Genomic DNA, 13,396 nt, shown 5'->3' with positions numbered 1-13,396 from the left:
CAACTCTCACATCCATACATGACCACTGGAAAAACCCTTGGAGCCCTCTAAATCCTACAAAAGAGATGGAACACCTAAGAAAGGATACACCCAAAAAGTAATTATTTGTGCTGGTGGCGATGGCAAGCTTGTGTACAGGAGCAACTGTATGCTTCGTGTGTGCTGAGGGCTGTCTTGCAGGCTGAGTAACCAAGCCTGGGCGGGAGGCCTGTGGCAGGAGGCCAGGCTCTCTTGGGTAGAGCAGCAGCGCCACCCTGAGTCTCAGGGGAGTACTGCAGTGCCCACTGAAGGAGCTGTTTGGCGATGGAGACACATTGCCTGACGCCCTTGGAAGTCTCCGCACTCCTTGGAAACCCTGAATTCTAAACTACCATTTCGATTTCCATCTTCAGTGTGGACCTCCTGGTTAACGATGTTCGCTCGTACAACTTGGATCGGGCAAAATATTAGTCACTCAGTCGTGTCCGACTCTTTGCGACCCCGTGGACTGTAGCCTGCCAGGCTCCTCTGTCCATGGGATTCTCCAGGAACACTGGAGTGGGTTGCCATGCCCTCCTCCAGGGTATCTTCCTGACCCAGAGACGGAATCTGGGTCTCCTGCGTGGCAGGCAGATTCTTTACCATCTGAGCAACCAGAGAAGCCCCAATATAAAAAAAACCAGATCAGATCCCGAGTTTTCAACAGCAAAGAAGCGGCTGAATCAAGACAAACCCACACTCGAGGTGCTGGCCGCTGCGGCTTCTGGCCAGCTGGCCGGCCCCCTGGCTTGTTCCTGTCTGGTCTCTTGCCTTCTCTCCAGCTTCTGACTGTGCTCATGTTATCATGAAGCAAACACACGTTTGCCTGTTCACCTTCTCTGCCTAGAGCTGTCTTAACAGGAGCCATATAATCCTGGGCAGGTAACCAGTAAGCTGTGCTGTGCCTAAGCAGAGACAGCGAAAGGATGGGTGATGGTGGTGCCCAGCAACGTTAGCTACTGGAGACTCACGCTTAGGCTCAGTCAGCATCAGAAGGGCTAAGCATCAGACACGGGCTTTGTGTCTTCTCTGGGCTGTGCTGGGCCTGCTGCTGCGAGTGGGCTGAGCCTCAGCTCCCCTGACTTATCACTCCGTGCCTTCCCGGGCTCCAGGCGTGCAGGCATCTGGAGTCGTGCGCGGCTTAGTTGCCTCTCGGCGGGTGGAACCTTCCCGACCAGGGACTAGCCCGGCCCCCTGTGCTGCCAGGGCGAGTCATAACCACTGGACCCGCTCACTCCACACTGACTGAGCTCCTGCCTCCCGTCAGCGTCTGTTCCTGGTGTTGGGGATCTGCCTCAAACAGCAAAGAAGAAACATCCCTGCCCTGCGGGTCTCCTGTTAGAGCGGAGGAGGCGATGGGGAGCTTTACAAGGCAAGACACTGTTATATGAGAAGGTGGGGAGACCCTCAGGACAAACAGCCAGGTGGAGGGGACAGAGGAGGCGGTGATTCTTTCTGGGGTGGGTGGGCAAGCCTCTAAAAAGATAGGATTTGGGCAAAGACCTGAGGAGGTGAGATGACCAGCCATGAGATATTCAGGGGAGAGGTTTCGGGGTGCAGAGAGCAGAGTGTGCGCAGACCCTGAGGTGAGACCGCATCTGAGCTGAGTGATTGGGCCTGGGGAAACACGCGTAGCATTCAAGGTCAAGGAGGTAATTAGGGGCTGATTGTATCGGACTTACAGACCATTGAGGGCGGGACTTTGGCTTTTTCCTCTTTTACTGAGGGGCTTCCCAGTGGTAAAGAATCTGCCTGCAATGCAGGAGACTCAGGCTCGAGCCCTGGGTCGGGAAGATCCCCCGGAGGAGGGCATGGCAACCCATTCCAATATTCTTGCCTGGAGAATCCCATGGACAGAGGAGCCTGGCAGGCAGAGTTCATGGGGTCACAGAGTCAGACACCCGAGTGTACGCCTTTGACTGAGGCACTAGAAGACCTAAAGAAAGTTTGATCAGGAAATGATGCTGATAAGGATGATGAAACATTTTTTGATGATGGTGAAACTTTTGATAACAGCTAAATCTAGAGAGCTTTTACTATGTCAGACACTGTTTCAAGCATCATATAGTAACTGGCGTAATTCTCACAGCACCTCTTAGAGGAAGGTACTAGAATTCACGTTAGTACTCATGTTGTAGTTGAGGATGATGAAACACAGAGACGTCAAGTGACTTGTCCATGGACACCCGGCTAGGAAGTGGCGGAGTTGGGGTGAATGGAGTCCGACTCCAGGGTCCTGGGTATCTCAAGGATGGACACCGGGCACGTGAGGTCACTCTTAAAGGAAGTGGAGGGGAAGAGGAAACAGAAGCGACTACTCTGCCAGCACTGGGCGTTTGCTCAGAGCTGGACAGGGCACAACCACACGCTTCAGGAATAGAACGTCCCCACTGGGCTGCAGGGGGGGGTGGGGAGAGGGTGTGCAGAGCAAAGCCAGGCATGACAGGGTTGTGTTAGGATGGAGGGGCTTCGGGGCTCGAAGTCGAGTGCTGCGGCCTTGATTCAATGGCTGTGGAAAGCGGAGATTGGTGTCGCAGTAAGATTAGCATGAAAGGGGCTGTCTCAATGGCTCAAAGGACAGTAGGGGTGGAGAGACTTGTTGTAGGGCTATTTTTATCAACTGCAAATTATGTGGCCTAATTTAGCAGGAGGACGGCAGAAACACGGCCCCATTCACGCTGTGCCTCAGGCAGGCTCCATGTTCTGATCCACTTGGGAGAGAGAGGGAAACACTGGGAAGGGCGGGATTCACACAGGCCTCGGCTGGATTACTGTCCTTTAAAACTGGTGGGCTGGGAGGTCCTGGGCACGTCCCTCAGACTCTTCCAATTCCGTCCATGATTGTCTGAGGATTGAGTGAAACAGTAGAAACAAGACCGCCTGCAGGCTGCACTCATTCACCTCGATGTCACAGGAGAAAAGAGTGAACATTCCGTTTATCCTATTCTATCATTTTATCAGACTAGGTTGCTTCTGCTGCTGCTAAGTCGCAGACTAGGCTAACACCCAGCCAGACTTTATTTTTTGGGGCTCCAAAATCACTGCAGATGGTGATTGCAGCCATGAAATTAAAAGACGCTTGCTCCTTGGAAGAAAAGTTATGACCAACCTAGACAGTATATTCAAAAGCAGAGACATTACTTTGCCGACTAAGGTCCATCTAGTCAAGGCTATGGTTTTTCCAGTGGTCATGTATGGATATGGAAAGAGTTGGACTGTGAAGAAGGCTGAGCGCCGAAGAATTGATGCTTTTGAACTGTGGTGTTGGAGAAGAGTCTTGAGAGTCCCTTGGACTGCAAGGAGATCCAACCAGTCCATTCTGAAGGAGATCAACCCTGGGATTTCTTTGGAGGTACTGATGCTAAAGCTGAAGCTCCAGTACTTTGGCCACCTCATGCGAAGGGTTGACTCATTGGAAAAGACTCTGATGCTGGGAGGGATTGGGGGCAGGAGGAGAAGGGGACGACAGAGGATGAGATGGCTGGATGGCATCACTGACTCGATGGATATGAGTCTGAGTGAACTCCGGGAGTTGGTGATGGACAGGGAAGCCTGGCGTGCTGCGATTCATGGGGTCGCAAAGAGTCGGACACGACTGAGCGACTGAACTGAACTGAGGCTGCTGCCAAGTCGCAGACTAGGCTAACACCCAGCGTTTCGTTGCTTATTTTATTTAATTTTTTTTGGAGTATAGTTGTTTTAGGGGCTTCCCAGGTGACTCAGTGATAAAGAATCTGTCTGCCAACCAAGAGATGCAGATTGGATCCCTGGGTAGGGAAGATCCCCTGGAGAAAGGGAGTGGCAGCCCCCTCCAGTATTTCTGCCTGGAGAATCCCATGGACAGAGGAGCCTGGTGGGCTACAGTCCGTGGGTCGCAGAGTCGACACGACTGAGCGACCGAGCGTGTATAGCTGTGCTAGCCTCTGCTGTGCGGCAGAGTGATTCAGCCACATATACACATATCCCCTCTTTTTTGAATCTCCTTCCTGAAGACTCCATTTTAAAAAGATGTTCTTTGCTTGTAAGTCATCGCCTATGAAAGTCTGAGAGTCACTTGCCCTGTAGAGGGCGATGTTTCTCTTTGCCTAAATTTTTTTTTTTTTTTTTTTTTACTATTTCAAGCACATCAATAAGGCAAAGTAGCTACAGTCAAAGAGGGCAGAAATTAAGAGTACCTTAGGGCTCCATGTTGACCGCAAATGCCCCTGAGACCGCGATGTCACTGATGAGACCCTGGAGTGTGCTAGGGTCCCTTTCTTGAGCTTCCCTGGGACCAGAGGGTTGCACAGTGAAGCCCTCAGTGAAAGTAGGGGGCTGGTGAGAAACGACGGAAGCCCGTAAGGAGCGGCAGGAGGACTTTTATAAAGAGATTTGAGAGCCTCACGAGGCCAAGCAGCTACCACAGTCTCCAGGTCAGGCAAAGAAGCGGGCTGGCCCATGCCTGCGGGAGAATCCTGTTACCCTTGGCCGCCTCACACCTGACTCCAACAAAGGGTGGGATTTCAAGTCTGGAGGAGCGGAACTCGGGGGGTCCTGGGCCTTGGAGCCCAGGAACTGAGACGGAACTTCCTATAATCCTTGGAGAGCCACCATTTTAGCGGAGAATGAAGTGGAAAAATTTACTTGAGGGGATCTTGTTCCTGCTCAACCCTCAGTATCCTCTTTTTCCCCTTTTTTTTTTTTTTTCAGGATTCTAAAGAGGCAGTGTGTCCACGCACTTTGAACCCTGGTCTCCGTCCTCTGAGGCGTCTCTCTGCCGCAGTTGCAGCTAGATGAACAAGAAGGCCAGCACGGCTGTTGCCGGGTTGGTCAGAGCAGCGTATCTGCCCTTTCAGAACGCTCGCAGTTGCCCAAGGTCCTGGAGGCTCGTGGTGAGCCCATCGGATTGGCAGGAACTTCTTTGGAAAAGCTTTCTTGTTGTTCAGCCTCTAAGTCGTGTCCGACTCCTTGAGACCCCTTGGACTGCAACACGCCCGGCTTCCCTGTCCTCCATTCTCTCTCGGAGTTTGCACAAATTCATGTCCATCGAGTTGGTGATGCCACCCAACCATCCTGTCCTCTGTCGTCCCCTCCTCCTCCTGCCTTCAATCTTTCCCAGCATCAGGGTCTTTCCCAATGAGTCTCCTCTTTGCAGAAAAGTCTAGAAGTAGCTTAAATACAGAACATGACAAGGCTTACTAGCTGGCAATGCCAAGCTGTCTTCTTCTTAGGGAGTCCAAGACTAGCTCTTTGGATTTCAACTTGACCTTTACACTCCCACCTCTCAAATCTCTGACTCTGAGGCATGCTAGTAGCAATTATGACAGCGATCCCCGCACCCTTAGGTCAGCGTGGCAGAAGTGACCACGTGCGTCTCCTTGGCTGTAGACAGATTTTTGCAGCATCCTCCTGTGAAACCAGGAGTGCGGTGTCCCTCTGGATTTTACTGAAATGAGCGCTTCCCTCTGGGAGATGATACTTTATATGTTTTAAAGATTGTTTTTAATTACTTATTTATTTTTGGCCGCAAAGAGTCGGACGCGACTGAGCGGCTGAACTGAACTGAGTTTTGGTCGTGCTGGTCGCCGTTGCCGCATGCGGGCTTTCTCTAGCTGCGGCGAGCGGGGGCTACGCTTGGCTGCGGTGCGCGGTTCTGCCCCCGCGGTGCCTTCGCTCGTTGCGGGGCGCGGGCTCCAGAGCACGCGGGCATCGGTCGTGGCGGCTCCGCCTCCAGCGCGCAGGCGCAGTAGTTGTGGCACGCGGGCTTCGCCGTTCAGCGGCGTGTGGGATCTTCCCGGACCAGGGGTCGAACCGTGTCCCCTGCGTTGGCAGGCGGATTCTTAACCACTGGACCACCAGGGAAGGCCCTGGGAGACGACGCTTTCGACTGAACTTCTTGGGAGAAAGAAGATGGGACCTCTGATCACAACAGCACATGACAAGTCCCCACAATATATCCCTTGATGAATTTGAGTGTGATGTGAGTGTTTTAAACACCCAGGAGGAGGAGTGTAGGTTTCTGGGGCCTGGTGCTTAAATCTGTTTTTGCTTAAAGTAGCAAAATAAAGGGAGCCGAATCCTTGCAGAAGACTTCTCTGTGGAAGATGAAGACCAAGTGGAAAGGAAATGTGGTCAGTTTATAATTTACTACTCTTGAGGGCAAAGCACACTGCATTTCTCCAAGAAGATTTGCCTAACCCTCCACAAAATTCAGCCAGATAAACCCATTTGCAAATTCCCAGACGATCATCATGGTATATAATCCTCCCTTTCTCTCCTCCAAACCAGAATGCACAGTATCCCACAACAGTGACCGAGAAATTAAAAGGAGTTATGTTTAGTATGGAAAACATACAAAGAAGTTTCTTACAAATTTAAAATTCTACAGAGGCATCAAACAGGAGAACGTGATGAATTTCTTTTTTATTTGTTTGTGTAACTTTTTTTTTTTTTTCAAGGCTGATAGAGCCTTGGAAAGCCAAGTCCAACACAGGCATTCTCATTTGACAGAGAAGAAATAAAGACCCAATCCTTTTTGGAAGAGTGATAGATACAGCAAGAACACTACCAGGTTTAGTGGAGACAAAATATTACATTTCTCACGTTAGAACCCGGCTCTTCAGGGAGTTCCCCGCTGGTGGTTAAGACTCCCAAAGCAGGGGCTTTGGATTTGATCCCTGGTTCAGGCCACTAAGTTCGCTCGTGCAGCCGAAGATAAGCAAGTAAATAAATAGAATCCAGCCCTCCAGATGGGCCTCCCTGGTGGCTCAGTGGTAGAGAATCCGCCCGTCATTGCAGGAGTCTCAGGAGACCTGGGTTCCATCCCTGGGTCGGGAAGGCCCCCAGGAGGAGGAAATGGCAACCCACTCCAGTATCCTTGCCTGGAGAATCCCACGGACCAAGAAGCCTGGCGGGCTACAGGCCATGGGGTCGCAAAGCTCTTCAGATACAAGTGGGCTGATTCACTTCCTCAGTGGCTTATGGGGAGGCTGGTTTTGTTGTTGTCCTAGCGACAACTGTGGTCTCGTCTCTGGCGCTCAGATAGCTGTCACGGGCAACGCTTGTGCTGTGTCTGTCATTCCTTGGCAGCTCACGGACTGCAGCCCACCAGGCTCCTCCATCCATGGGCTTCTCCAGGCAAGACACTGCAGTGGGTTGCCATTCCCTTCTCTGGAGGGTCGTCCCCACCCAGGGGTCAAACCCGCGTCTCCTGCATTGGCAGGCGGGTTCTTTACTGTCTGAGGGAAGGAGGGTAAAGCTGGGGTCTCTTCAAGGACCTACTGAATCAGCCTCTCCGTTCTGCTCTCAGCTCACAGAGCTGCTCACATTCTCACCCAGTAGCCGAGTGTCAGGCCCATCCTGAGGCCCGTCTCCTGGTTGTGGGAAATTACTATCAACGGGAACAAAGAGCTCACACACCTGCTTTTCTATGAGCAGCGTGTTCCAGGGCGTGTCCCTTAGAGCACTGACTGCTGTGTGCTCCTGGTTACATGGGCCTCTACATAAACGTTCTTTGGTGCGTGAAGTTTGAAAATTTTGATGGGAAGCAAAATTTAATCTGCTGGAGGTTTTTTTTTTGTTTTTTTTTTTTTAAAATTCCAAGTGTCTCAATCCTTCGGAGGCTCACATGCACCATGCCTCTCCTAGAAGGCAAAAACAACACGGTATTTCTCCAACTTGTTGGAGTAAAGACGCTTTTTTCTTTTTTTTCCACTGAACATCTTAAAGAACTGGTGTTCCAGGGAACACACTTTGGGAAAGGCTGAGTTACTTCACTCTGTCCCTTAAGGTCCTATTCTCTGGGCAGCTATGTATCTCTGGGTGTGTGTGTGGGACCTAGAAATGAGGTGTCCATGTGGAATTTTGTTAAACAGCAAATAAATATAGTCCAAGAATTTACCTTGTGACAGGTCAGGTACATAGATAAGCTTATTATGTCTTGATGGCATACTTCTTTTAAAAATGTCTCTCTATATTTTGTTTCCTTTAAATCTTGCAGTTATTTAAAATTGTTTTTAAAAATTAATGTTATTGAAGTAGAGTTGATCTGCTATTTAAATATTGTGTTCAGGGCTACTGTACAGCAACGTGACTCGGCTGCGTATATTCTTTTTCAGATTTAGCCCGTGATGTCCACGTATCACAGGATACTGATATAGCTCCCCGCGCCGCAAGCAGGCCGCGCTGCCCATCCGCTCCATAGGCCACGGCTTGCGTCTGCCGGTCCCAGACTCCCGGCCGCGCCTCCCCCCGCGCCCGGCCCCCTGGGCAGCCGCCAGCCTCTTTCTGGGCTGTGAGCCTGTTTCCGTTTTGTAGGTGAGTCCGTTTGCGGCGTGCGTAGATTCCCCGTGCAGGCGGCAGCATGCTGCGTCTCTTTCTCTGACTCGCTTCAGTTCTTGGCGTGGCGTCTCTGGGCCCATCCATGGCGCTTCAGACGGCATTATGCCATTCCTTTTTTACGAAGTTATCTGTAACTGGAGGATAATTGCTTTACCATATGGCGTTGGTTTCTGCCAGACGTCAACACGAATCTCCCGTAGGAACGCACACGCCCCTCCCTCTTGAGCCGCCTCCGCATCCCCCACCCCCCATCCCCCCTCTAGCCGAGCACGGGCTGAGCCCCGTGGCACACGGCGCCTCCCCCGCTGGCTGCTTTGCACAGGGCGGTGTGTCTCTTTAATGCTGCTCCCAGCTCTCCCCGCCTCTCCTTGCCCCAGGGCCTACAAGGCTGTTCTCTACGTCTGCGTTCTCCTTGCTGCCCTGCATACGGGCTCATCAGTCCCATCTTTCTTGATTCCTCATATCTCATTAATTATGTGATACTTGTTTGTCTCTTTCCGACTCTGTGTCTGTTTCCTTCCTTTTTATGGTGGAGTGATATTCCACTGTATGTAGGGACCACGCCTTCTTTACCCACTCCCCTGTCGATGGACATGTAGGTGGCTTCCATGGCCTGGCTGCTCTGAACTGTGCCGCAGTGAATGCAGGGTGCAAGTAGCTTCTAGAGCTTTCTCCAGATTGCCCAGGATCGGGGTCGCGGGATCATATAGCAACTCTATCTTTAATTTAAAAACATCTATGTGGATGTGTTTCACAGGGAATGCCTAACTCGCACTACGATCCTGTTGCTGTCTGAAATATTGCCGTTTCCTCTCCTGCCTCCCTGGTGGCCACGCTGAGAGCAAACGAGGGATCTGCCCTGCTGGCGTCCACGTTGGGCCAGGAGGTGGCGCTGGCCGCAAGCCTGCGTCCTCATCTCATGGAGACTCACGGAGGGAGAGAAGGAACTTGCGGGTGTGCTTGCCGGAGGTGGGGAAGGTTGCCGGGGAAGCGACCGTTAGGGTTTGGGATGGACATGTGCACACGGCTGTGTTTAAACAGGAGAACGACAAGGACCTGCTGTCCAGCACGGGGAGGTCAGCCTGGACAGGAGGGGAGTTTGGGGGAGAATGGACACGTGTGTAGGTGTGGCTGAGCCCCTTAGCTGTCCGCCTGAAACTATCCCGGCACTGTTAATCGGCGAAGCCCCAACACAAAAGAAAAAGTTAAAAAAAAGAAGAAAACCTATTTCCTCTTTTCAGAAGAAACAAGGCGTTTCTGTTTTTCACATTGAGGTCAAAGATCCAAAGCAGAACTGGAAGAAGACCAAATATTGTCAAAGGCCATAATTCACATCCTGAAGATTCTTGCCATCCTTGGGTGTTTCTTTGGGAGGGCCTGGGCGGGGGAGCGGGGCAGGGAACAGACAAAAGAAATCTCCGATGTACATTCTGGGAATTTTAGAGACAGCCTCGCATGTTCTTTCAGAGAAAGGTGCAGGAACAAAGCACTCTTGTGTCGTAAATAACAAGCGGGGGGGTACAGCTGGGGAGAGGGGCATTCTGTTCCTCTTCTAGAAACAGCTCCGGGATTCCAGTTCCATGACCTTTCCGGCCGCCCTGAAGGAATAGAAACTTCCTGACTTCTACAATCGGACCATTTGACAGTTCTTATTCGCATGGAATTTAGGAACTGGAAAGGATCTTTGAGAACATTTAGTCCAAGCTTTACCCAGCACATCAGTCGGCCTCATTAGCGGATGGTAGAAGCTCCATTTATCCCCAGTTCCCACAAGGGTGGACTCACTTGTGTTTTCAGTTCACTCTGGGGCCCATGGGTGAGGTCGTTGTTTCAGCCGGGCTGTCCTCATGACTGGCGCTCCCAGCACTGCTTATTGAGCACTGGACTCACTCACAGTCCACTTATTTATTAAGCGAATGTCGGTTTATTTAATTGGCATCTACCCGTGGCTTCACGGCACAATAAAGAAGCCACCTGCCAGGGCGGGAGAAGCAAGAGACGAGGACGCGACCCCTGGGTCAGGAAGACCCCCCTGGAGGAGGGCGTGGCACCCCACTCCAGCATCCTTGCCTGGAGAATCCCACGGACAGAGGAGCCTGGCGGGTCACAGTCCATGGGGTCACAGAGTAGGACCTGACTGAAGTGACTTAGCACACACACACACGCACACACACGCACACACACGCACACACGCACACACACGGGTTACTACCAGGCGTTGAATACAGTCCCCTGAGCTCTACGTGGCTCCTTGGTGTGGGTGGCTGTTCTATTTAGTGGTGTCACTGGCCTCTATCTACTACATCCCAGCTGCACCACCCTTCCCCAAATGGTGATAATAAGAAATCTTTCCAGGGGAACTTTGCACCCCAAAGGACACAATCCTTCCAGCTGGGGACCACTTCATTGGGGCTGAAACAGGTCGCTGAAACCCAGACTACCTGAACGTGTGATGGTCTGTTCAGCTGATCATTTTGCTTCTAAGCAGCATTGTGGATTTTCCATCATTTTCTTTGTTTGTCCCTTAACCGCCACGATACTGGAAAACACTGTCACACACCAACACCGGAACTTGTATTACTAAGAAAACAATGTTTATTTAATAACAGTAAAAGCAAATATTGAATGAGAATTTTTAAAGTATGTGATACTGTGAATTGATCTTCTTGATTTGAGTGCCAACTGTTAAGGGAGAGAATCACATTCTAACAAAGCCAAGAGACACTTAAATGACCACAGAGCTTTTCTGTATGAAATTCTGAGTCTTCAGATTGTGTCCCTATTCGAGAGGAGGGTACTGACTGAGGCGGAGGCATCTTTTGGGCAGAGGGGGAGTTTGGCTGCGTCAGCATTTGGTTAATGGAGCTTGGCTTGGAGGCGTCTTGCGACAGTGAGTGCTGGAAGTGAAAGGGGTGTGATGATACGGCTGGTTCGTGGCCCAGTGTCAGGGAGGTCCAGTTTCCTCTAGAGAGCGGCTTTGTTTCCTGTATGCCATCAGCTCAAAAGCATGAGATATCAGACCCCCCAAATGCTAACATTTCTCTCCTTTCCACAAAAGGGACTCAGAGATTAAAATGAGAAGCTCGGAGAGTTTTTACTCCTATTCTGCAATGGACAGGAGCAGTTGCTGTTGTTTTTACGCCCTAATGAAAAGCCAGGTTCTATAGTGCTTCCCAAGGCATCTGCTGCTTGGAACCGTCTCTCCACTTTAGTTCTGATTGCGTGTCCACGGTGTATGCACGTCTGTGTGCCTAATCACTGCACGGCATGCTTTAAACTTGTGTGTGCCCACTCTCTGTCGTGTCTGACTCTCTGAGAACCCGTGGACTGTAACCCGCCAGGCTCTTCTGTCCGTGGGATTTCCCTGGCAAGAATACTGGAGTGGGTTGTTGTTTCCTCCAGGGGATCGTCCCAGCCCAGGGATCGGCAGGCGGACTCCAAGCCATCAGGGAGCCCTTTCTGCAGGGATCTCTCCTTTACGTTGAGGACTTTCCCCCGAATGTGCAGAGCGCCGGGAAAGCACGCACTACAGGCCAACAGGAGAGGGCGCGCTTGTAACTCTGCAATGATGAAAACCACGGTTTCCCGGTAAATAAAAGGGCTTTGTCCCTCCTTTACAAGCCGCTCTCTCTGCAGCTGCGCGTAGCCCCAGATGTTCTTGCTGGGAGTTTCGGGCACAGAAAGCCCTCTGAGACTCGAGCACACAGTGTTTCCAGGACTGCCACCTACTCCCGTTTCTCCATATTGTTTGCAGAACAATCCGATACTCTCACCACCACGCAACGCGGAAGCTTGTGTAGTCTCTTAAGGGTCGGAAAAAAAAAAAAAACCAAACCAAAAAACCCCACAAGCGAACTAGAAAGAAAATGATGGAAATAAGGCAGAGAGCTGGTAAACCCAAGAGCAGAAAAATAAGCCACCTGGGAAAAAGCTGGGAACAGGGCGGAGGAAGTGTTTACACCCATGAAGATAATTGGCTGAAAAGTTACAAAAACAAAACAAAAATGCCTGCAGACCCTGATTATTCATGTATTTTGTTTCCCTTATGCAAAGTGTTAGGTTCGATGGGCTTTAATTTTCCAAGCAAACAACTTATTTACATCTTACAGATGTGAGCACAGAGAGGAAAGAAAATTTGAAATCCACATTGCAGCACGTATGTCTTGACTGTTAGATAGAGCTACATGAAATTGCCAGTGTCTGACTGTTTTTGGATTCCCCTGTAGCTCAACTGGTAAAGAATCCAACTTCTATGTGGGAGACCTGGGTTCAGTCCCTGGGTTGGGAAGATCCCTTGGAGAAGGAAAAGGCTACCCACTCTGGTATTCTGGCCTCGAGAATTCCGTGGACTGTATAGTCCATGGGATCACAAAGAGTGGGACACGACTGTGCGACTTTCACTTTGACTTTGACTGTTTTTAACCTATAGAAATGGCAGCTCCATATGGTTCACACATATGTTCCTGCCAATGAAACAAGATTGGGCTGTCTCTCTTCACTGACAGTCAACTGACTCTCATTTTATCCTTGACTAAGTTTAGGGTCTCTAGAAGATTTTTTCCTTCCAAATGAATTTTCTTCTGGCAGCAGGTGGAGACCCAGAAGTCCCCCTTGATGGTGAATTTTGTGATGGTTTGTCTACTTGGGTATTTAAACAGAAAAACCCGTCTAACCTTGCTGACTCTGCAAGTTACAAGGTAGCTTCTCCATCTCCATGAGCAGTTCAACCCCTCTCTCTGCTGCTCTCCACCAGACTTCTCTGAGCTCTAACCTACACACAGGCTGCTCAGGTATACACCAACGTTTTTAGTCGCTAAGTCATGTCTGACTCTTTTGTGAGTCCATGAACTTCAGCCCGCCAGGCTCCTCTGCCCTTGGGATTTCCCAGGCAAGAATCCTGGAGTGGGCTGCCATTCTTTCTCCAGGAGATCTTCCCAACCCGGGGATCAAAACTGTGTCTCCTGCATTGGCAAGCGGATCCTTTAAGGTGTGTGGGCTTCTCATACACCTCACTATTACAGGGCTGTTGTGTGTGGAATTTGGGGCTCACAGTCTGTGG

At 50.7% G+C, this 13,396-nt stretch overlaps 1 long non-coding RNA gene across 1 annotated transcript in view; it reads left to right on the top strand.

The window, feature by feature from the left end:
• LOC105610550 (uncharacterized) overlaps positions 1-13,396 on the top strand; it is a 47,371-nt gene that overhangs the window by 31,463 nt on the left and 2,512 nt on the right. The window contains exons 2-3 of the long non-coding RNA XR_001043779.5: positions 4,708-8,313; positions 9,095-13,324. This is a non-coding gene — a long non-coding RNA (uncharacterized LOC105610550). The remainder of the gene's footprint in view (positions 1-4,707; positions 8,314-9,094; positions 13,325-13,396) is intronic.

Source organism: Ovis aries, chromosome 11, assembly GCF_016772045.2.
Source record: "Ovis aries strain OAR_USU_Benz2616 breed Rambouillet chromosome 11, ARS-UI_Ramb_v3.0, whole genome shotgun sequence".
NCBI lineage: Eukaryota > Metazoa > Chordata > Mammalia > Artiodactyla > Bovidae > Ovis > Ovis aries.
The sequence above is the reverse complement of the archived record's forward strand: the minus strand, read 5'-3'. Positions and strand labels throughout refer to the sequence as shown.